This window comes from Ambystoma mexicanum, unplaced genomic scaffold, assembly GCF_040938575.1.
Source record: "Ambystoma mexicanum isolate Mex_15411 unplaced genomic scaffold, UKY_AmexF1_1 Mex_scaf1, whole genome shotgun sequence".
Lineage (NCBI taxonomy): Eukaryota > Metazoa > Chordata > Amphibia > Caudata > Ambystomatidae > Ambystoma > Ambystoma mexicanum.
This window is the reverse complement of record NW_027182324.1, coordinates 1,593,017-1,616,090: the sequence shown is the minus strand read 5'-3', so window position 1 is coordinate 1,616,090 and position 23,074 is coordinate 1,593,017. Positions and strand designations below refer to the sequence as shown.

Sequence of the window (23,074 nt, the reverse complement as noted above, 5' to 3'; positions counted from 1 at the left end):
TTTACTAGACAGGCGCTTTAACCAACTAAGCCGCAGCACCTTTTTTGCATCTGAACTCCTTTCCTTCCTCATGTAATCATTTAGAAGTGAAATCCACTTTTTTAAGGCTGGGCTTCTGTTGCAATACAACTTTTCAAAATGTTTTCCAATTGACTGAAACTCCATTGCACAAAACGAGCATGTCATTAATCGTCGATTTAGAGTGGACTGCATTGCCCAGTGTGTGCATTGAGGAGCACATGTTCGTCTTTACTGGGGAGCAAGTTTGCACTCATGAATGTGGCAAAACATTCAAATCCGTAAGTGGGTGAACATTAAAGTCCTAGATGCTGCAAATCTCTATATCTGGATACGGAATGAAGGAAAAAAGTTATGTCTCCAGTGTCAAAATGTGTGTAATGCACTAGTAATTCATTTCCTTTATTGACCAGTGAGGTAGCCATGTATGGAGGTGCTGTAGAGTGAAAATCAAGTTCCAAAGTGGTAGTGATCCCTGTGCCTGGATAGCTCAGTCGGTAGAGCATCAGACTTTTAATCTGAGGGTCCAGGGTTCAAGTCCCTGTTCAGGCGTACCTTTGCTTCTTTTACAAAAAATTAAGCAGGAAATATGAATTGCTCATTCTAATATGTGCTATTTCTGATGGCATCGCAACCTTGGGCAATATGACTCTAAGGTAGTGGAGTCCAGAGTTCTTGGATGCTTTGCCAACATTTCAAGCCTGACTGTGCTTCTAAATAGCATGAAATAGCAATCTTTGTACAAAGTTTTAATATTGGGGAGACAGATTGGTCGAAAAAAAAGCAGACAGGCGCTGCTGAGATTCGAACTCAGGGTCTCCTGTTTACTAGACAGGCGCTTTAACCAACTAAGCCACAGCACCTTTTTTGCATCTGGTCTCCTTTCCTTCCTCATGTAATCATTTAGAAGTGAAATCCACTTTTTTAAGGCTGGGCTTCTGTTGCAATATAACTTTTCAAAATGTTTTCCAATTGACTGAAACTCCATTGCACAAAATGAGCATGTCATTAATCATCGATTTAGAGTGGACTGCATTGCCCAGTGTGTGCATTGAGGAGCACATGTTTGTCTTTACTGGGGAGCAAGTTTGCACTCATGAATGTGGCAAAACATTCAAATCCGTAAGTGGGTGAACATTAAAGTCCTAGATGCTGCAAATCTCTATATCTGGATACGGAATGACTGAAAAAAGTTATGTCTCCAGTGTCAAAATGTGTGTAATGCACTAGTAATTCATTTCCTTTATTGACCAGTGAGGTAGCCATGTATGGAGGTGCTGTAGAGTGAAAATCAAGTTGCAAGTGGCAGTGATCCATCTGCCTGGATAGCTCAGTCGGTAGAGCATCAGACTTTTAATCTGAGGGTCCAGGGTTCAAGTCCCTGTTCAGGCGTACCTTTGCTTCTTTTAAAAAAAAATAAGCAGGAAATATGAATTGCTCATTCTAATATGTGCTATTTCTGATGGCATCGCAACCTTGGGCAATAGGACTCTAAGGTAGTGGAGTCCAGAGTTCTTGGATGCTTTGCCAACATTTCAAGCCTGACTGTGCTTCTAAATAACATGAAACAGCAATCTTTGTACAAAGTTTTAATATTGGGGAGACAGATTGGTCGAAAAAAAAGCAGACAGGCGCTGTTGAGATTCGAACTCAGGATCTCCTGTTTACTAGAGGCGCTTTAACCAACTAAGCCACAGCACCTTTTTTGCATCTGGTCTCCTTTCCTTCCTCATGTAATCATTTAGAAGTGAAATCCACTTTTTTAAGGCTGGGCTTCTGTTGCAATATAACTTTTCAAAATGTTTTCCAATTGACTGAAACTCCATTGCACAAAACGAGCATGTCATTAATCGTCGATTTAGAGTGGACTGCATTGCCCAGTGTGTGCATTGAGGAGCACATGTTCGTCTTTACTGGGGAGCAAGTTTGCACTCATGAATGTGGCAAAACATTCAAATCCGTAAGTGGGTGAACATTAAAGTCCTAGATGCTGCAAATCTCTATATCTGGATACGGAATGACTGAAAAAAGTTATGTCTCCAGTGTCAAAATGTGTGTAATGCACTAGTAATTCATTTCCTTTATTGACCAGTGAGGTAGCCATGTATGGAGGTGCTGTAGAGTGAAAATCAAGTTTCAAATGGGCAGTGATCCCTGTGCCTGGATAGCTCAGTCGGTAGAGCATCAGACTTTTGATCTGAGGGTCCAGGGTTCAAGTCCCTGTTCAGGTGTATCTTTGCTTCTTTTACAAAAAATTTAGCAGGAAATATCAATTGCTCATTCTAATATGTGCTATTTCTGATGGCATCGCAACCTTGGGCAATATGACTCTAAGGTAGTGGAGTCCAGAATTCTTGGATGCTTTGCCAACATTTCAAGCCTGACTGTGCTTCTAAATAGCATGAAATAACAATCTTTGTACAAAGTTTTAATATTGGGGAGACAGATTGGTCGAAAAAAAAGCAGACAGGCGCTGCTGAGATTCGAACTCAGGATCTCCTGTTTACTAGACAGGCGCTTTAACCAACTAAGCCACAGCACCTCTTTTGCATCTGGTCTCCTTTCCTTCCTCATGTAATCATTTAGAAGTGAAATCCACTTTTTTTAAGGCTAGGCTTCTGTTGCAATATAACTTTACAAAATGTTTTCCAATTGACTGAAACTCCATTGCACAAAACGAGCATGTCATTAATCGTCGATTTAGAGTGGACTGCATTGCCCAGTGTGTGCATTGAGGAGCACATGTACGTCTTTACTGGTGAGCAAGTTTGCACTCATGAATGTGGCAAAACATTCAAATGCGTGGGGTGGATGACCATTAAAGTCCTACATGCTGCAAATCTCTATATCTGGATACGGAATGACTGAAAAAAGTTATGTCTCCAGTGTCAAAATGTGTGTAATGCACTAGTAATTCATTTCCTTTATTGACCAGTGAGGTAGCCATGTGTGGAGGTGCTGTAGAGTGAAAATCAAGTTTCAAATGGCAGTGAACCCTGTGCCTGGATAGCTCAGTCGGTAGAGCATCAGACTTTTAATCTGAGGGTCCAGGGTTCAAGTCCCTGTTCAGGCGTACCTTGGCTTCTTTTACAAAAAATTAAGCAGGAAATATGAATTGCTCATTCTAATATGTGCTATTTCTGATGGCATCGCAACCTTGGGCAATATGACTCTAAGGTAGTGGAGTCCAGAGTTCTTGGATGCTTTGCCAACATTTCAAGCCTGACTGTGCTTCTAAATAGCATGAAATAGCAATCTTTGTACAAAGTTTTAATATTGGGGAGACAGATTGGTCGAAAAAAAAGCAGACAGGCGCTGCTGAGATTCGAACTCAGGATCTCCTGTTTACTAGACAGGCGCTTTAACCAACTAAGCCGCAGCACCTTTTTTGCATCTGGTCTCCTTTCCTTCCTCATGTAATCATTTAGAAGTGAAATCCACTTTTTTAAGGCTGGGCTTCTGTTGCAATATAACTTTTCAAAATGTTTTCCAATTGACTGAAACTCCATTGCACAAAACGAGCATGTCATTAATCGTCGATTTAGAGTGGACTGCATTGCCCAGTGTGTGCATTGAGGAGCACATGTTCGTCTTTACTGGGGAGCAAGTTTGCACTCATGAATGTGGCAAAACATTCAAATCCGTAAGTGGGTGAACATTAAAGTCCTAGATGCTGCAAATCTCTATATCTGGATACGGAATGACTGAAAAAAGTTATGTCTCCAGTGTCAAAATGTGTGTAATGCACTAGTAATTCATTTCCTTTATTGACCAGTGAGGTAGCCATGTATAGAGGTGCTGTAGAGTGAAAATCAAGTTTCAAATGGGCAGTGATCCCTGTGCCTGGATAGCTCAGTCGGTAGAGCATCAGACTTTTAATCTGAGGGTCCAGGGTTCAAGTCCCTGTTCAGGCGTACCTTTGCTTCTTTTACAAAAAATTAAGCAGGAAATATGAATTGCTCATTCTAATATGTGCTATTTCTGATGGCATCGCAACCTTGGGCAATATGACTCTAAGGTAGTGGAGTCCAGAGTTCTTGGATGCTTTGCCAACATTTCAAGCCTGACTGTGCTTCTAAATAGCATGAAATAGCAATCTTTGTACAAAGTTTTAATATTGGGGAGACAGATTGGTCGAAAAAAAAGCAGACAGGCGCTGCTGAGATTCGAACTCAGGATCTCCTGTTTACTAGACAGGCGCTTTAACCAACTAAGCCACAGCACCTTTTTTGCATCTGGTCTCCTTTCCTTCCTCATGTAATCATTTAGAAGTGAAATCCACTTTTTTAAGGCTGGGCTTCTGTTGCAATATAACTTTTCAAAATGTTTTCCAATTGACTGAAACTCCATTGCACAAAACGAGCATGTCATTAATCGTCGATTTAGAGTGGACTGCATTGCCCAGTGTGTGCATTGAGGAGCACATGTTCGTCTTTACTGGGGAGTAAGTTTGCACTCATGAATGTGGCAAAACATTCAAATCCGTAAGTGGGTGAACATTAAAGTCCTAGATGCTGCAAATCTCTATATCTGGATACGGAATGACTGAAAAAAGTTATGTCTCCAGTGTCAAAATGTGTGTAATGCACTAGTAATTCATTTCCTTTATTGACCAGTGAGGTAGCCATGTATGGAGGTGCTGTAGAGTGAAAATCAAGTTTCAAATGGCAGTGATCCATCTGCCTGGATAGCTCAGTCGGTAGAGCATCAGACTTTTAATCTGAGGGTCCAGGGTTCAAGTCCCTGTTCAGGCGTACCTTTGCTTCTTTTACAAAAAATTAAGCAGGAAATATGAATTGCTCATTCTAATATGTGCTATTTCTGATGGCATCGCAACCTTGGGCAATATGACTCTAAGGTAGTGGAGTCCAGAGTTCTTGGATGCTTTGCCAACATATCAAGCCTGACTGTGCTTCTAAATAGCATGAAATAGCAATCTTTGTACAAAGTTTTAATATTGGGGAGACAGATTGGTCGAAAAAAAGCAGACAGGCGCTGCTGAGATTCAAACTCAGGATCTCCTGTTTACTAGACAGGCGCTTTAACCAACTAAGCCACAGCACCTTTTTTGCATCTGGTCTCCTTTCCTTCCTCATGTAATCATTTAGAAGTGAAATCCACTTTTTTAAGGCTGGGCTTCTGTTGCAATATAACTTTTCAAAATGTTTTCCAATTGACTGAAACTCCATTGCACAAAACGAGCATGTCATTAATCGTCGATTTAGAGTGGACTGCATTGCCCAGTGTGTGCATTGAGGAGCACATGTTCGTCTTTACTGGGGAGCAAGTTTGCACTCATGAATGTGGCAAAACATTCAAATCCGTAAGTGGGTGAACATTAAAGTCCTAGATGCTGCAAATCTCTATATCTGGATACGGAATGACTGAAAAAAGTTATGTCTCCAGTGTCAAAATGTGTGTAATGCACTAGTAATTCATTTCCTTTATTGACCAGTGAGGTAGCCATGTATGGAGGTGCTGTAGAGTGAAAATCAAGTTTCAAATGGGCAGTGATCCCTGTGCTGGATAGCTCAGTCGGTAGAGCATCAGACTTTTAATCTGAGGGTCCAGGGTTCAAGTCCCTGTTCAGGCGTACCTTTGCTTCTTTTACAAAAAATTAAGCAGGAAATATGAATTGCTCATTCTAATATGTGCTATTTCTGATGGCATCGCAACCTTGGGCAATATGATTCTAAGGTAGTGGAGTCCAGAGTTCTTGGATGCTTTGCCAACATTTCAAGCCTGACTGTGCTTCTAAATAGCATGAAATAGCAATCTTTGTACAAAGTTTTAATATTGGGGAGACAGATTGGTCGAAAAAAAAGCAGACAGGCGCTGCTGAGATTCGAACTCAGGATCTCCTGTTTACTAGACAGGCGCTTTAACCAACTAAGCCACAGCACCCTTTTTGCATCTGGTCTCCTTTCCTTCCTCATGTAATCATTTAGAAGTGAAATCCACTTTTTTAAGGCTGGGCTTCTGTTGCAATATAACTTTTCAAAATGTTTTCCAATTGACTGAAACTCCATTGCACAAAACGAGCATGTCATTAATCGTCGATTTAGAGTGGACTGCATTGCCCAGTGTGTGCATTGAGGAGCACATGTTCGTCTTTACTGGGGAGCAAGTTTGCACTCATGAATGTGGCAAAACATTCAAATCCGTAAGTGGGTGAACATTAAAGTCCTAGATGCTGCAAATCTCAATATCTGGATACGGAATGACTGAAAAAAGTTATGTCTCCAGTGTCAAAATGTGTGTAATGCACTAGTAATTCATTTCCTTTATTGACCAGTGAGGTAGCCATGTATGGAGGTGCTGTAGAGTGAAAATCAAGTTTCAAATGGGCAGTGATCCCTGTGCCTGGATAGCTCAGTCGGTAGAGCATCAGACTTTTAATCTGAGGGTCCAGGGTTCAAGTCCCTGTTCAGGCGTATCTTTGCTTCTTTTACAAAAAATTTAGCAGGAAATATGAATTGCTCATTCTAATATGTGCTATTTCTGATGGCATCGCAACCTTGGGCAATATGACTCTAAGGTAGTGGAGTCCAGAATTCTTGGATGCTTTGCCAACATTTCAAGCCTGACTGTGCTTCTAAATAGCATGAAATAACAATCTTTGTACAAAGTTTTAATATTGGGGAGACAGATTGGTCGAAAAAAAAGCAGACAGGCGCTGCTGAGATTCGAACTCAGGATCTCCTGTTTACTAGACAGGCGCTTTAACCAACTAAGCCGCAGCACCTTTTTTGCATCTGAACTCCTTTCCTTCCTCATGTAATCATTTAGAAGTGAAATCCACTTTTTTAAGGCTGGGCTTCTGTTGCAATACAACTTTTCAAAATGTTTTCCAATTGACTGAAACTCCATTGCACAAAACGAGCATGTCATTAATCGTCGATTTAGAGTGGACTGCATTGCCCAGTGTGTGCATTGAGGAGCACATGTTCGTCTTTACTGGGGAGCAAGTTTGCACTCATGAATGTGGCAAAACATTCAAATCCGTAAGTGGGTGAACATTAAAGTCCTAGATGCTGCAAATCTCAATATCTGGATACGGAATGACTGAAAAAAGTTATGTCTCCAGTGTCAAAATGTGTGTAATGCACTAGTAATTCATTTCCTTTATTGACCAGTGAGGTAGCCATGTATGGAGGTGCTGTAGAGTGAAAATCAAGTTTCAAATGGGCAGTGATCCCTGTGCCTGGATAGCTCAGTCGGTAGAGCATCAGACTTTTAATCTGAGGGTCCAGGGTTCAAGTCCCTGTTCAGGCGTATCTTTGCTTCTTTTACAAAAAATTTAGCAGGAAATATGAATTGCTCATTCTAATATGTGCTATTTCTGATGGCATCGCAACCTTGGGCAATATGACTCTAAGGTAGTGGAGTCCTGAATTCTTGGATGCTTTGCCAACATTTCAAGCCTGACTGTGCTTCTAAATAGCATGAAATAGCAATCTTTGTACAAAGTTTTAATATTGGGGAGACAGATTGGTCGAAAAAAAAGCAGACAGGCGCTGCTGAGATTCGAACTCAGGATCTCCTGTTTACTAGACAGGCGCTTTAACCAACTAAGCCACAGCACCTTTTTTGCATCTGGTCTCCTTTCCTTCCTCATGTAATCATTTAGAAGTGAAATCCACTTTTTTAAGGCTGGGCTTCTGTTGCAATATAACTTTTCAAAATGTTTTCCAATTGACTGAAACTCCATTGCACAAAACGAGCATGTCATTAATCGTCGATTTAGAGTGGACTGCATTGCCCAGTGTGTGCATTGAGGAGCACATGTTCGTCTGTACTGGGGAGCAAGTTTGCACTCATGAATGTGGCAAAACATTCAAATCCGTAAGTGGGTGAACATTAAAGTCCTAGATGCTGCAAATCTCTATATCTGGATACGGAATGACTGAAAAAGGTTATGTCTCCAGTGTCAAAATGTGTGTAATGCACTAGTAATTCATTTCCTTTATTGCCCAGTGAGGTAGCCATGTATGGAGGTGCTGTAGAGTGAAAATCAAGTTTCAAATGGGCAGTGATCCCTGTGCCTGGATAGCTCAGTCGGTAGAGCATCAGACTTTTAATCTGAGGGTCCAGGGTTCAAGTCCCTGTTCAGGCGTACCTTTGCTTCTTTTACAAAAAATTAAGCAGGAAATATGAATTGCTCATTCTAATATGTGCTATTTCTGATGGCATCGCAACCTTGGGCAATATGACTCTAAGGTAGTGGAGTCCAGAATTCTTGGATGCTTTGCCAACATTTCAAGCCTGACTGTGCTTCTAAATAGCATGAAATAACAATCTTTGTACAAAGTTTTAATATTGGGGAGACAGATTGGTCGAAAAAAAAGCAGACAGGCGCTGCTGAGATTCGAACTCAGGATCTCCTGTTTACTAGACAGGCGCTTTAACCAACTAAGCCGCAGCACCTTTTTTGCATCTGAACTCCTTTCCTTCCTCATGTAATCATTTAGAAGTGAAATCCACTTTTTTAAGGCTGGGCTTCTGTTGCAATACAACTTTTCAAAATGTTTTCCAATTGACTGAAACTCCATTGCACAAAACGAGCATGTCATTAATCGTCGATTTAGAGTGGACTGCATTGCCCAGTGTGTGCATTGAGGAGCACATGTTCGTCTTTACTGGGGAGCAAGTTTGCACTCATGAATGTGGCAAAACATTCAAATCCGTAAGTGGGTGAACATTAAAGTCCTAGATGCTGCAAATCTCTATATCTGGATACGGAATGAAGGAAAAAAGTTATGTCTCCAGTGTCAAAATGTGTGTAATGCACTAGTAATTCATTTCCTTTATTGACCAGTGAGGTAGCCATGTATGGAGGTGCTGTAGAGTGAAAATCAAGTTCCAAAGTGGTAGTGATCCCTGTGCCTGGATAGCTCAGTCGGTAGAGCATCAGACTTTTAATCTGAGGGTCCAGGGTTCAAGTCCCTGTTCAGGCGTACCTTTGCTTCTTTTACAAAAAATTAAGCAGGAAATATGAATTGCTCATTCTAATATGTGCTATTTCTGATGGCATCGCAACCTTGGGCAATATGACTCTAAGGTAGTGGAGTCCAGAGTTCTTGGATGCTTTGCCAACATTTCAAGCCTGACTGTGCTTCTAAATAGCATGAAATAGCAATCTTTGTACAAAGTTTTAATATTGGGGAGACAGATTGGTCGAAAAAAAAGCAGACAGGCGCTGCTGAGATTCGAACTCAGGGTCTCCTGTTTACTAGACAGGCGCTTTAACCAACTAAGCCACAGCACCTTTTTTGCATCTGGTCTCCTTTCCTTCCTCATGTAATCATTTAGAAGTGAAATCCACTTTTTTAAGGCTGGGCTTCTGTTGCAATATAACTTTTCAAAATGTTTTCCAATTGACTGAAACTCCATTGCACAAAATGAGCATGTCATTAATCATCGATTTAGAGTGGACTGCATTGCCCAGTGTGTGCATTGAGGAGCACATGTTTGTCTTTACTGGGGAGCAAGTTTGCACTCATGAATGTGGCAAAACATTCAAATCCGTAAGTGGGTGAACATTAAAGTCCTAGATGCTGCAAATCTCTATATCTGGATACGGAATGACTGAAAAAAGTTATGTCTCCAGTGTCAAAATGTGTGTAATGCACTAGTAATTCATTTCTTTTATTGACCAGTGAGGTAGCCGTGTATGGAGGTGCTGTAGAGTGAAAATCAAGTTGCAAGTGGCAGTGATCCATCTGCCTGGATAGCTCAGTCGGTAGAGCATCAGACTTTTAATCTGAGGGTCCAGGGTTCAAGTCCCTGTTCAGGCGTACCTTTGCTTCTTTTAAAAAAAAATAAGCAGGAAATATGAATTGCTCATTCTAATATGTGCTATTTCTGATGGCATCGCAACCTTGGGCAATAGGACTCTAAGGTAGTGGAGTCCAGAGTTCTTGGATGCTTTGCCAACATTTCAAGCCTGACTGTGCTTCTAAATAACATGAAACAGCAATCTTTGTACAAAGTTTTAATATTGGGGAGACAGATTGGTCGAAAAAAAAGCAGACAGGCGCTGTTGAGATTCGAACTCAGGATCTCCTGTTTACTAGAGGCGCTTTAACCAACTAAGCCACAGCACCTTTTTTGCATCTGGTCTCCTTTCCTTCCTCATGTAATCATTTAGAAGTGAAATCCACTTTTTTAAGGCTGGGCTTCTGTTGCAATATAACTTTTCAAAATGTTTTCCAATTGACTGAAACTCCATTGCACAAAACGAGCATGTCATTAATCGTCGATTTAGAGTGGACTGCATTGCCCAGTGTGTGCATTGAGGAGCACATGTTCGTCTTTACTGGGGAGCAAGTTTGCACTCATGAATGTGGCAAAACATTCAAATCCGTAAGTGGGTGAACATTAAAGTCCTAGATGCTGCAAATCTCTATATCTGGATACGGAATGACTGAAAAAAGTTATGTCTCCAGTGTCAAAATGTGTGTAATGCACTAGTAATTCATTTCCTTTATTGACCAGTGAGGTAGCCATGTATGGAGGTGCTGTAGAGTGAAAATCAAGTTTCAAATGGGCAGTGATCCCTGTGCCTGGATAGCTCAGTCGGTAGAGCATCAGACTTTTAATCTGAGGGTCCAGGGTTCAAGTCCCTGTTCAGGTGTATCTTTGCTTCTTTTACAAAAAATTTAGCAGGAAATATCAATTGCTCATTCTAATATGTGCTATTTCTGATGGCATCGCAACCTTGGGCAATATGACTCTAAGGTAGTGGAGTCCAGAATTCTTGGATGCTTTGCCAACATTTCAAGCCTGACTGTGCTTCTAAATAGCATGAAATAACAATCTTTGTACAAAGTTTTAATATTGGGGAGACAGATTGGTCGAAAAAAAAGCAGACAGGCGCTGCTGAGATTCGAACTCAGGATCTCCTGTTTACTAGACAGGCGCTTTAACCAACTAAGCCACAGCACCTCTTTTGCATCTGGTCTCCTTTCCTTCCTCATGTAATCATTTAGAAGTGAAATCCACTTTTTTTAAGGCTAGGCTTCTGTTGCAATATAACTTTACAAAATGTTTTCCAATTGACTGAAACTCCATTGCACAAAACGAGCATGTCATTAATCGTCGATTTAGAGTGGACTGCATTGCCCAGTGTGTGCATTGAGGAGCACATGTACGTCTTTACTGGTGAGCAAGTTTGCACTCATGAATGTGGCAAAACATTCAAATGCGTGGGGTGGATGACCATTAAAGTCCTACATGCTGCAAATCTCTATATCTGGATACGGAATGACTGAAAAAAGTTATGTCTCCAGTGTCAAAATGTGTGTAATGCACTAGTAATTCATTTCCTTTATTGACCAGTGAGGTAGCCATGTGTGGAGGTGCTGTAGAGTGAAAATCAAGTTTCAAATGGCAGTGAACCCTGTGCCTGGATAGCTCAGTCGGTAGAGCATCAGACTTTTAATCTGAGGGTCCAGGGTTCAAGTCCCTGTTCAGGCGTACCTTGGCTTCTTTTACAAAAAATTAAGCAGGAAATATGAATTGCTCATTCTAATATGTGCTATTTCTGATGGCATCGCAACCTTGGGCAATATGACTCTAAGGTAGTGGAGTCCAGAGTTCTTGGATGCTTTGCCAACATTTCAAGCCTGACTGTGCTTCTAAATAGCATGAAATAGCAATCTTTGTACAAAGTTTTAATATTGGGGAGACAGATTGGTCGAAAAAAAAGCAGACAGGCGCTGCTGAGATTCGAACTCAGGATCTCCTGTTTACTAGACAGGCGCTTTAACCAACTAAGCCGCAGCACCTTTTTTGCATCTGGTCTCCTTTCCTTCCTCATGTAATCATTTAGAAGTGAAATCCACTTTTTTAAGGCTGGGCTTCTGTTGCAATATAACTTTTCAAAATGTTTTCCAATTGACTGAAACTCCATTGCACAAAACGAGCATGTCATTAATCGTCGATTTAGAGTGGACTGCATTGCCCAGTGTGTGCATTGAGGAGCACATGTTCGTCTTTACTGGGGAGCAAGTTTGCACTCATGAATGTGGCAAAACATTCAAATCCGTAAGTGGGTGAACATTAAAGTCCTAGATGCTGCAAATCTCTATATCTGGATACGGAATGACTGAAAAAAGTTATGTCTCCAGTGTCAAAATGTGTGTAATGCACTAGTAATTCATTTCCTTTATTGACCAGTGAGGTAGCCATGTATAGAGGTGCTGTAGAGTGAAAATCAAGTTTCAAATGGGCAGTGATCCCTGTGCCTGGATAGCTCAGTCGGTAGAGCATCAGACTTTTAATCTGAGGGTCCAGGGTTCAAGTCCCTGTTCAGGCGTACCTTTGCTTCTTTTACAAAAAATTAAGCAGGAAATATGAATTGCTCATTCTAATATGTGCTATTTCTGATGGCATCGCAACCTTGGGCAATATGACTCTAAGGTAGTGGAGTCCAGAGTTCTTGGATGCTTTGCCAACATTTCAAGCCTGACTGTGCTTCTAAATAGCATGAAATAGCAATCTTTGTACAAAGTTTTAATATTGGGGAGACAGATTGGTCGAAAAAAAAGCAGACAGGCGCTGCTGAGATTCGAACTCAGGATCTCCTGTTTACTAGACAGGCGCTTTAACCAACTAAGCCACAGCACCTTTTTTGCATCTGGTCTCCTTTCCTTCCTCATGTAATCATTTAGAAGTGAAATCCACTTTTTTAAGGCTGGGCTTCTGTTGCAATATAACTTTTCAAAATGTTTTCCAATTGACTGAAACTCCATTGCACAAAACGAGCATGTCATTAATCGTCGATTTAGAGTGGACTGCATTGCCCAGTGTGTGCATTGAGGAGCACATGTTCGTCTTTACTGGGGAGTAAGTTTGCACTCATGAATGTGGCAAAACATTCAAATCCGTAAGTGGGTGAACATTAAAGTCCTAGATGCTGCAAATCTCTATATCTGGATACGGAATGACTGAAAAAAGTTATGTCTCCAGTGTCAAAATGTGTGTAATGCACTAGTAATTCATTTCCTTTATTGACCAGTGAGGTAGCCATGTATGGAGGTGCTGTAGAGTGAAAATCAAGTTTCAAATGGCAGTGATCCATCTGCCTGGATAGCTCAGTCGGTAGAGCATCAGACTTTTAATCTGAGGGTCCAGGGTTCAAGTCCCTGTTCAGGCGTACCTTTGCTTCTTTTACAAAAAATTAAGCAGGAAATATGAATTGCTCATTCTAATATGTGCTATTTCTGATGGCATCGCAACCTTGGGCAATATGACTCTAAGGTAGTGGAGTCCAGAGTTCTTGGATGCTTTGCCAACATATCAAGCCTGACTGTGCTTCTAAATAGCATGAAATAGCAATCTTTGTACAAAGTTTTAATATTGGGGAGACAGATTGGTCGAAAAAAAGCAGACAGGCGCTGCTGAGATTCAAACTCAGGATCTCCTGTTTACTAGACAGGCGCTTTAACCAACTAAGCCACAGCACCTTTTTTGCATCTGGTCTCCTTTCCTTCCTCATGTAATCATTTAGAAGTGAAATCCACTTTTTTAAGGCTGGGCTTCTGTTGCAATATAACTTTTCAAAATGTTTTCCAATTGACTGAAACTCCATTGCACAAAACGAGCATGTCATTAATCGTCGATTTAGAGTGGACTGCATTGCCCAGTGTGTGCATTGAGGAGCACATGTTCGTCTTTACTGGGGAGCAAGTTTGCACTCATGAATGTGGCAAAACATTCAAATCCGTAAGTGGGTGAACATTAAAGTCCTAGATGCTGCAAATCTCTATATCTGGATACGGAATGACTGAAAAAAGTTATGTCTCCAGTGTCAAAATGTGTGTAATGCACTAGTAATTCATTTCCTTTATTGACCAGTGAGGTAGCCATGTATGGAGGTGCTGTAGAGTGAAAATCAAGTTTCAAATGGGCAGTGATCCCTGTGCTGGATAGCTCAGTCGGTAGAGCATCAGACTTTTAATCTGAGGGTCCAGGGTTCAAGTCCCTGTTCAGGCGTACCTTTGCTTCTTTTACAAAAAATTAAGCAGGAAATATGAATTGCTCATTCTAATATGTGCTATTTCTGATGGCATCGCAACCTTGGGCAATATGATTCTAAGGTAGTGGAGTCCAGAGTTCTTGGATGCTTTGCCAACATTTCAAGCCTGACTGTGCTTCTAAATAGCATGAAATAGCAATCTTTGTACAAAGTTTTAATATTGGGGAGACAGATTGGTCGAAAAAAAAGCAGACAGGCGCTGCTGAGATTCGAACTCAGGATCTCCTGTTTACTAGACAGGCGCTTTAACCAACTAAGCCACAGCACCCTTTTTGCATCTGGTCTCCTTTCCTTCCTCATGTAATCATTTAGAAGTGAAATCCACTTTTTTAAGGCTGGGCTTCTGTTGCAATATAACTTTTCAAAATGTTTTCCAATTGACTGAAACTCCATTGCACAAAACGAGCATGTCATTAATCGTCGATTTAGAGTGGACTGCATTGCCCAGTGTGTGCATTGAGGAGCACATGTTCGTCTTTACTGGGGAGCAAGTTTGCACTCATGAATGTGGCAAAACATTCAAATCCGTAAGTGGGTGAACATTAAAGTCCTAGATGCTGCAAATCTCAATATCTGGATACGGAATGACTGAAAAAAGTTATGTCTCCAGTGTCAAAATGTGTGTAATGCACTAGTAATTCATTTCCTTTATTGACCAGTGAGGTAGCCATGTATGGAGGTGCTGTAGAGTGAAAATCAAGTTTCAAATGGGCAGTGATCCCTGTGCCTGGATAGCTCAGTCGGTAGAGCATCAGACTTTTAATCTGAGGGTCCAGGGTTCAAGTCCCTGTTCAGGCGTATCTTTGCTTCTTTTACAAAAAATTTAGCAGGAAATATGAATTGCTCATTCTAATATGTGCTATTTCTGATGGCATCGCAACCTTGGGCAATATGACTCTAAGGTAGTGGAGTCCAGAATTCTTGGATGCTTTGCCAACATTTCAAGCCTGACTGTGCTTCTAAATAGCATGAAATAACAATCTTTGTACAAAGTTTTAATATTGGGGAGACAGATTGGTCGAAAAAAAAGCAGACAGGCGCTGCTGAGATTCGAACTCAGGATCTCCTGTTTACTAGACAGGCGCTTTAACCAACTAAGCCGCAGCACCTTTTTTGCATCTGAACTCCTTTCCTTCCTCATGTAATCATTTAGAAGTGAAATCCACTTTTTTAAGGCTGGGCTTCTGTTGCAATACAACTTTTCAAAATGTTTTCCAATTGACTGAAACTCCATTGCACAAAACGAGCATGTCATTAATCGTCGATTTAGAGTGGACTGCATTGCCCAGTGTGTGCATTGAGGAGCACATGTTCGTCTTTACTGGGGAGCAAGTTTGCACTCATGAATGTGGCAAAACATTCAAATCCGTAAGTGGGTGAACATTAAAGTCCTAGATGCTGCAAATCTCTATATCTGGATACGGAATGAAGGAAAAAAGTTATGTCTCCAGTGTCAAAATGTGTGTAATGCACTAGTAATTCATTTCCTTTATTGACCAGTGAGGTAGCCATGTATGGAGGTGCTGTAGAGTGAAAATCAAGTTTCAAAGTGGTAGTGATCCCTGTGCCTGGATAGCTCAGTCGGTAGAGCATCAGACTTTTAATCTGAGGGTCCAGGGTTCAAGTCCCTGTTCAGGCGTACCTTTGCTTCTTTTACAAAAAATTAAGCAGGAAATATGAATTGCTCATTCTAATATGTGCTATTTCTGATGGCATCGCAACCTTGGGCAATATGACTCTAAGGTAGTGGAGTCCAGAGTTCTTGGATGCTTTGCCAACATTTCAAGCCTGACTGTGCTTCTAAATAGCATGAAATAGCAATCTTTGTACAAAGTTTTAATATTGGGGAGACAGATTGGTCGAAAAAAAAGCAGACAGGCGCTGCTGAGATTCGAACTCAGGATCTCCTGTTTACTAGACAGGCGCTTTAACCAACTAAGCCACAGCACCTTTTTTGCATCTGGTCTCCTTTCCTTCCTCATGTAATCATTTAGAAGTGAAATCCACTTTTTTAAGGCTGGGCTTCTGTTGCAATATAACTTTTCAAAATGTTTTCCAATTGACTGAAACTCCATTGCACAAAATGAGCATGTCATTAATCGTCGATTTAGAGTGGACTGCATTGCCCAGTGTGTGCATTGAGGAGCACATGTTTGTCTTTACTGGGGAGCAAGTTTGCACTCATGAATGTGGCAAAACATTCAAATCCGTAAGTGGGTGAACATTAAAGTCCTAGATGCTGCAAATCTCTATATCTGGATACGGAATGACTGAAAAAAGTTATGTCTCCAGTGTCAAAATGTGTGTAATGCACTAGTAATTCATTTCCTTTATTGACCAGTGAGGTAGCCATGTATGGAGGTGCTGTAGAGTGAAAATCAAGTTGCAAGTGGCAGTGATCCATCTGCCTGGATAGCTCAGTCGGTAGAGCATCAGACTTTTAATCTGAGGGTCCAGGGTTCAAGTCCCTGTTCAGGCGTACCTTTGCTTCTTTTAAAAAAAAATAAGCAGGAAATATGAATTGCTCATTCTAATATGTGCTATTTCTGATGGCATCGCAACCTTGGGCAATATGACTCTAAGGTAGTGGAGTCCAGAGTTCTTGGATGCTTTGCCAACATTTCAAGCCTGACTGTGCTTCTAAATAGCATGAAACAGCAATCTTTGTACAAAGTTTTAATATTGGGGAGACAGATTGGTCGAAAAAAAAGCAGACAGGCGCTGTTGAGATTCGAACTCAGGATCTCCTGTTTACTAGACAGGCGCTTTAACCAACTAAGCCACAGCACCTTTTTTGCATCTGGTCTCCTTTCCTTCCTCATGTAATCATTTAGAAGTGAAATCCACTTTTTTAAGGCTGGGCTTCTGTTGCAATATAACTTTTCAAAATGTTTTCCAATTGACTGAAACTCCATTGCACAAAACGAGCATGTCATTAATCGTCGATTTAGAGTGGACTGCATTGCCCAGTGTGTGCATTGAGGAGCACATGTTCGTCTTTACTGGGGAGCAAGTTTGCACTCATGAATGTGGCAAAACATTCAAATCCGTAAGTGGGTGAACATTAAAGTCCTAGATGCTGCAAATCTCTATATCTGGATACGGAATGACTGAAAAAAGTTATGTCTCCAGTGTCAAAATGTGTGTAATGCACTAGTAATTCATTTCCTTTATTGACCAGTGAGGTAGCCATGTATGGAGGTGCTGTAGAGTGAAAATCAAGTTTCAAATGGGCAGTGATCCCTGTGCCTGGATAGCTCAGTCGGTAGAGCATCAGACTTTTAATCTGAGGGTCCAGGGTTCAAGTCCCTGTTCAGGTGTATCTTTGCTTCTTTTACAAAAAATTTAGCAGGAAATATCAATTGCTCATTCTAATATGTGCTATTTCTGATGGCATCGCAACCTTGGGCAATATGACTCTAAGGTAGTGGAGTCCAGAATTCTTGGATGCTTTGCCAACATTTCAAGCCTGACTGTGCTTCTAAATAGCATGAAATAACAATCTTTGTACAAAGTTTTAATATTGGGGAGACAGATTGGTCGAAAAAAAAGCAGACAGGCGCTGCTGAGATTCGAACTCAGGATTTCCTGTTTACTAGACAGGCGCTTTAACCAACTAAGCCACAGCACCTCTTTTGCATCTGGTCTCCTTTCCTTCCTCATGTAATCATTTAGAAGTGAAATCCACTTTTTTTAAGGCTAGGCTTCTGTTGCAATATAACTTTGCAAAATGTTTTCCAATTGACTGAAACTCCATTGCACAAAACGAGCATGTCATTAATCGTCGATTTAGAGTGGACTGCATTGCCCAGTGTGTGCATTGAGGAGCACATGTTCGTCTTTACTGGGGAGCAAGTTTGCACTCATGAATGTGGCAAAACATTCAAATCCGTAAGTGGGTGAACATTAAAGTCCTAGATGCTGCAAATCTCTATATCTGGATACGGAATGACTGAAAAAAGTTATGTCTCCAGTGTCAAAATGTGTGTAATGCACTAGTAATTCATTTCCTTTATTGACCAGTGAGGTAGCCATGTATGGAGGTGCTGTAGAGTGAAAATCAAGTTTCAAATGGGCAGCGATCCCTGTGCCTGGATAGCTCAGTCGGTAGAGCATCAGACTTTTAATCTGAGGGTCCAGGGTTCAAGTCCCTGTATATAACTTTTCAAAATGTTTTCCAATTGACTGAAACTCCATTGCACAAAACGAGCATGTCATTAATCGTCGATTTAGAGTGGACTGCATTGCCCAGTGTGTGCATTGAGGAGCACATGTTCGTCTTTACTGGGGAGCAAGTTTGCACTCATGAATGTGGCAAAACATTCAAATCCGTAAGTGGGTGAACATTAAAGTCCTAGATGCTGCAAATCTCTATATCTGGATACGGAATGACTGAAAAAAGTTATGTCTCCAGTGTCAAAATGTGTGTAATGCACTAGTAATTCATTTCCTTTATTGACCAGTGAGGTAGCCATGTATGGAGGTGCTGTAGAGTGAAAATCAAGTTTCAAATGGGCAGTGATCCCTGTGCCTGGATAGCTCAGTCGGTACAGCATCAGACTTTTAATCTGAGGGTCCAGGGTTCAAGTCCCTGTTCAGGCGTACCTTTGCTTCTTTTACAAAAAATTAAGCAGGAAATATGAATTGCTCATTCTAATATGTGCTATTTCTGATGGCATCGCAACCTTGGGCAATATGACTCTAAGGTAGTGGAGTCCAGAGTTCTTGGATGCTTTGCCAACATTTCAAGCCTCACTGTGCTTCTAAATAGCATGAAATAGCAATCTTTGTACAAAGTTTTAATATTGGGGAGACAGATTGGTCGAAAAAAAAGCAGACAGGCGCTGCTGAGATTCGAACTCAGGATCTCCTGTTTACTAGACAGGCGCTTTAACCAACTAAGCCACAGCATCTCTTTTGCATCTGATCTCCTGTCCTTCCTCATGTAATCATTTAGAAGTGAAATCCACTTTTTTTAAGGCTGGGCTTCTGTTGCAATATAACTTTACAAAATGTTTTCCAATTGACTGAAACTCCATTGCACAAAACGAGCATGTCATTAATCGTTGATTTAGAGTGGACTGCATTGCCCAGTGTGTGTATTGAGGAGCACATGTTCGCCTTTACTGGGGAGCAATTTTGCACTCATGAATGTGGCAAAACATTCAAATCCGTAAGTGGGTGAACATTAAAGTCCTAGATGCTGCAAATCTCTATATCTGGATACGGAATGACTGAAAAAAGTTATGTCTCCAGTGTCAAAATGTGTGTAATGCACTAGTAATTCATTTCCTTTATTGACCAGTGAGGTAGCCATGTATGGAGGTGCTGTCGAGTGAAAATCAAGTTTCAAATGGGCAGTGATCCCTGTGCCTGGATAGCTCAGTCGGTAGAGCATCAGACTTTTAATCTGAGGGTCCAGGGTTCAAGTCCCTGTTCAGGCGTACCTTTGCTTCTTTTACAAAAAATTAAGCAGGAAATATGAATTGCTCATTCTAATATGTGCTATTTCTGATGGCATCGCAACCTTGGGCAATATGACTCTAAGGTAGTGGAGTCCAGAGTTCTTGGATGCTTTACCAACATTTCAAGCCTCACTGTGCTTCTAAATAGCATGAAATAGCAATCTTTGTACAAAGTTTTAATATTGGGGAGACAGATTGGTCGAAAAAAAAGCAGACAGGCGCTGCTGAGATTCGAACTCAGGATCTCCTGTTTACTAGACAGGCGCTTTAACCAACTAAGCCACAGCACCCTTTTTGCATCTGGTCTCCTTTCCTTCCTCATGTAATCATTTAGAAGTGAAATCCACTTTTTTAAGGCTGGGCTTCTGTTGCAATATAACTTTTCAAAATGTTTTCCAATTGACTGAAACTCCATTGCACAAAACGAGCATGTCATTAATCGTCGATTTTGAGTGGACTGCATTGCCCAGTGTGTGCATTGAGGAGCACATGTTCGTCTTTACTGGGGAGCAAGTTTGCACTCATGAATGTGGCAAAACATTCAAATCCGTAAGTGGGTGAACATTAAAGTCCTAGATGCTGCAAATCTCAATATCTGGATACGGAATGACTGAAAAAAGTTATGTCTCCAGTGTCAAAATGTGTGTAATGCACTAGTAATTCATTTCCTTTATTGACCAGTGAGGTAGCCATGTATGGAGGTGCTGTAGAGTGAAAATCAAGTTTCAAATGGGCAGTGATCCCTGTGCCTGGATAGCTCAGTCGGTAGAGCATCAGACTTTTAATCTGAGGGTCCAGGGTTCAAGTCCCTGTTCAGGCGTATCTTTGCTTCTTTTACAAAAAATTTAGCAGGAAATATGAATTGCTCATTCTAATATGTGCTATTTCTGATGGCATCGCAACCTTGGGCAATATGACTCTAAGGTAGTGGAGTCCAGAATTCTTGGATGCTTTGCCAACATTTCAAGCCTGACTGTGCTTCTAAATAGCATGAAATAGCAATCTTTGTACAAAGTTTTAATATTGGGGAGACAGATTGGTCGAAAAAAAAGCAGACAGGCGCTGCTGAGATTCGAACTCAGGATCTCCTGTTTACTAGACAGGCGCTTTAACCAACTAAGCCACAGCACCTTTTTTGCATCTGGTCTCCTTTCCTTCCTCATGTAATCATTTAGAAGTGAAATCCACTTTTTTAAGGCTGGGCTTCTGTTGCAATATAACTTTTCAAAATGTTTTCCAATTGACTGAAACTCCATTGCACAAAACGAGCATGTCATTAATCGTCGATTTAGAGTGGACTGCATTGCCCAGTGTGTGCATTGAGGAGCACATGTTTGTCTTTACTGGGGAGCAAGTTTGCACTCATGAATGTGGCAAAACATTCAAATCCGTAAGTGGGTGAACATTAAAGTCCTAGATGCTGCAAATCTCTATATCTGGATACGGAATGACTGAAAAAAGTTATGTCTCCAGTGTCAAAATGTGTGTAATGCACTAGTAATTCATTTCCTTTATTGACCAGTGAGGTAGCCATGTATGGAGGTGCTGTAGAGTGAAAATCAAGTTGCAAGTGGCAGTGATCCATCTGCCTGGATAGCTCAGTCGGTAGAGCATCAGACTTTTAATCTGAGGGTCCAGGGTTCAAGTCCCTGTTCAGGCGTACCTTTGCTTCTTTTAAAAAAAAATAAGCAGGAAATATGAATTGCTCATTCTAATATGTGCTATTTCTGATGGCATCGCAACCTTGGGCAATATGACTCTAAGGTAGTGGAGTCCAGAGTTCTTGGATGCTTTGCCAACATTTCAAGCCTGACTGTGCTTCTAAATAGCATGAAACAGCAATCTTTGTACAAAGTTTTAATATTGGGGAGACAGATTGGTCGAAAAAAAAGCAGACAGGCGCTGTTGAGATTCGAACTCAGGATCTCCTGTTTACTAGACAGGCGCTTTAACCAACTAAGCCACAGCACCTTTTTTGCATCTGGTCTCCTTTCCTTCCTCATGTAATCATTTAGAAGTGAAATCCACTTTTTTAAGGCTGGGCTTCTGTTGCAATATAACTTTTCAAAATGTTTTCCAATTGACTGAAACTCCATTGCACAAAACGAGCATGTCATTAATCGTCGATTTAGAGTGGACTGCATTGCCCAGTGTGTGCATTGAGGAGCACATGTTCGTCTTTACTGGGGAGCAAGTTTGCACTCATGAATGTGGCAAAACATTCAAATCCGTAAGTGGGTGAACATTAAAGTCCTAGATGCTGCAAATCTCTATATCTGGATACGGAATGACTGAAAAAAGTTATGTCTCCAGTGTCAAAATGTGTGTAATGCACTAGTAATTCATTTCCTTTATTGACCAGTGAGGTAGCCATGTATGGAGGTGCTGTAGAGTGAAAATCAAGTTTCAAATGGGCAGTGATCCCTGTGCCTGGATAGCTCAGTCGGTAGAGCATCAGACTTTTAATCTGAGGGTCCAGGGTTCAAGTCCCTGTTCAGGTGTATCTTTGCTTCTTTTACAAAAAATTTAGCAGGAAATATCAATTGCTCATTCTAATATGTGCTATTTCTGATGGCATCGCAACCTTGGGCAATATGACTCTAAGGTAGTGGAGTCCAGAATTCTTGGATGCTTTGCCAACATTTCAAGCCTGACTGTGCTTCTAAATAGCATGAAATAACAATCTTTGTACAAAGTTTTAATATTGGGGAGACAGATTGGTCGAAAAAAAAGCAGACAGGCGCTGCTGAGATTCGAACTCAGGATTTCCTGTTTACTAGACAGGCGCTTTAACCAACTAAGCCACAGCACCTCTTTTGCATCTGGTCTCCTTTCCTTCCTCATGTAATCATTTAGAAGTGAAATCCACTTTTTTTAAGGCTAGGCTTCTGTTGCAATATAACTTTGCAAAATGTTTTCCAATTGACTGAAACTCCATTGCACAAAACGAGCATGTCATTAATCGTCGATTTAGAGTGGACTGCATTGCCCAGTGTGTGCATTGAGGAGCACATGTTCGTCTTTACTGGGGAGCAAGTTTGCACTCATGAATGTGGCAAAACATTCAAATCCGTAAGTGGGTGAACATTAAAGTCCTAGATGCTGCAAATCTCTATATCTGGATACGGAATGACTGAAAAAAGTTATGTCTCCAGTGTCAAAATGTGTGTAATGCACTAGTAATTCATTTCCTTTATTGACCAGTGAGGTAGCCATGTATGGAGGTGCTGTAGAGTGAAAATCAAGTTTCAAATGGGCAGCGATCCCTGTGCCTGGATAGCTCAGTCGGTAGAGCATCAGACTTTTAATCTGAGGGTCCAGGGTTCAAGTCCCTGTATATAACTTTTCAAAATGTTTTCCAATTGACTGAAACTCCATTGCACAAAACGAGCATGTCATTAATCGTCGATTTAGAGTGGACTGCATTGCCCAGTGTGTGCATTGAGGAGCACATGTTCGTCTTTACTGGGGAGCAAGTTTGCACTCATGAATGTGGCAAAACATTCAAATCCGTAAGTGGGTGAACATTAAAGTCCTAGATGCTGCAAAT

General features: G+C 41.0%; 19 non-coding genes across 19 annotated transcripts; all 19 read left to right on the top strand.

Moving 5' to 3' along the window:
- The first annotated feature begins 497 nt into the window (after positions 1-497).
- TRNAK-UUU (transfer RNA lysine (anticodon UUU)) lies at positions 498-570 on the top strand. Its single transcript has one exon. It is a non-coding gene; the product is annotated as a tRNA-Lys (tRNA).
- Positions 571-1,337: 767 nt separating this feature from the next.
- On the top strand, positions 1,338-1,410 carry TRNAK-UUU (transfer RNA lysine (anticodon UUU)). The gene has a single exon. It is a non-coding gene; the product is annotated as a tRNA-Lys (tRNA).
- Positions 1,411-3,018: 1,608 nt separating this feature from the next.
- TRNAK-UUU (transfer RNA lysine (anticodon UUU)) lies at positions 3,019-3,091 on the top strand. Its single transcript has one exon. It is a non-coding gene; the product is annotated as a tRNA-Lys (tRNA).
- Positions 3,092-3,859: 768 nt separating this feature from the next.
- On the top strand, positions 3,860-3,932 carry TRNAK-UUU (transfer RNA lysine (anticodon UUU)). The gene has a single exon. It is a non-coding gene; the product is annotated as a tRNA-Lys (tRNA).
- Positions 3,933-4,699: 767 nt separating this feature from the next.
- TRNAK-UUU (transfer RNA lysine (anticodon UUU)) lies at positions 4,700-4,772 on the top strand. The gene has a single exon. It is a non-coding gene; the product is annotated as a tRNA-Lys (tRNA).
- A 1,607-nt stretch (positions 4,773-6,379) lies between these two features.
- TRNAK-UUU (transfer RNA lysine (anticodon UUU)) lies at positions 6,380-6,452 on the top strand. The gene has a single exon. It is a non-coding gene; the product is annotated as a tRNA-Lys (tRNA).
- Positions 6,453-7,220: 768 nt separating this feature from the next.
- On the top strand, positions 7,221-7,293 carry TRNAK-UUU (transfer RNA lysine (anticodon UUU)). Its single transcript has one exon. It is a non-coding gene; the product is annotated as a tRNA-Lys (tRNA).
- Positions 7,294-8,061: 768 nt separating this feature from the next.
- On the top strand, positions 8,062-8,134 carry TRNAK-UUU (transfer RNA lysine (anticodon UUU)). Its single transcript has one exon. It is a non-coding gene; the product is annotated as a tRNA-Lys (tRNA).
- Positions 8,135-8,902: 768 nt separating this feature from the next.
- Positions 8,903-8,975, top strand: TRNAK-UUU (transfer RNA lysine (anticodon UUU)). Its single transcript has one exon. It is a non-coding gene; the product is annotated as a tRNA-Lys (tRNA).
- A 767-nt stretch (positions 8,976-9,742) lies between these two features.
- TRNAK-UUU (transfer RNA lysine (anticodon UUU)) lies at positions 9,743-9,815 on the top strand. The gene has a single exon. It is a non-coding gene; the product is annotated as a tRNA-Lys (tRNA).
- A 1,608-nt stretch (positions 9,816-11,423) lies between these two features.
- On the top strand, positions 11,424-11,496 carry TRNAK-UUU (transfer RNA lysine (anticodon UUU)). The gene has a single exon. It is a non-coding gene; the product is annotated as a tRNA-Lys (tRNA).
- A 768-nt stretch (positions 11,497-12,264) lies between these two features.
- On the top strand, positions 12,265-12,337 carry TRNAK-UUU (transfer RNA lysine (anticodon UUU)). Its single transcript has one exon. It is a non-coding gene; the product is annotated as a tRNA-Lys (tRNA).
- A 767-nt stretch (positions 12,338-13,104) lies between these two features.
- Positions 13,105-13,177, top strand: TRNAK-UUU (transfer RNA lysine (anticodon UUU)). Its single transcript has one exon. It is a non-coding gene; the product is annotated as a tRNA-Lys (tRNA).
- A 1,607-nt stretch (positions 13,178-14,784) lies between these two features.
- On the top strand, positions 14,785-14,857 carry TRNAK-UUU (transfer RNA lysine (anticodon UUU)). The gene has a single exon. It is a non-coding gene; the product is annotated as a tRNA-Lys (tRNA).
- A 768-nt stretch (positions 14,858-15,625) lies between these two features.
- Positions 15,626-15,698, top strand: TRNAK-UUU (transfer RNA lysine (anticodon UUU)). The gene has a single exon. It is a non-coding gene; the product is annotated as a tRNA-Lys (tRNA).
- A 767-nt stretch (positions 15,699-16,465) lies between these two features.
- Positions 16,466-16,538, top strand: TRNAK-UUU (transfer RNA lysine (anticodon UUU)). Its single transcript has one exon. It is a non-coding gene; the product is annotated as a tRNA-Lys (tRNA).
- Positions 16,539-19,430: 2,892 nt separating this feature from the next.
- On the top strand, positions 19,431-19,503 carry TRNAK-UUU (transfer RNA lysine (anticodon UUU)). The gene has a single exon. It is a non-coding gene; the product is annotated as a tRNA-Lys (tRNA).
- Positions 19,504-20,271: 768 nt separating this feature from the next.
- On the top strand, positions 20,272-20,344 carry TRNAK-UUU (transfer RNA lysine (anticodon UUU)). Its single transcript has one exon. It is a non-coding gene; the product is annotated as a tRNA-Lys (tRNA).
- A 767-nt stretch (positions 20,345-21,111) lies between these two features.
- On the top strand, positions 21,112-21,184 carry TRNAK-UUU (transfer RNA lysine (anticodon UUU)). The gene has a single exon. It is a non-coding gene; the product is annotated as a tRNA-Lys (tRNA).
- Positions 21,185-23,074: the final 1,890 nt, after the last annotated feature.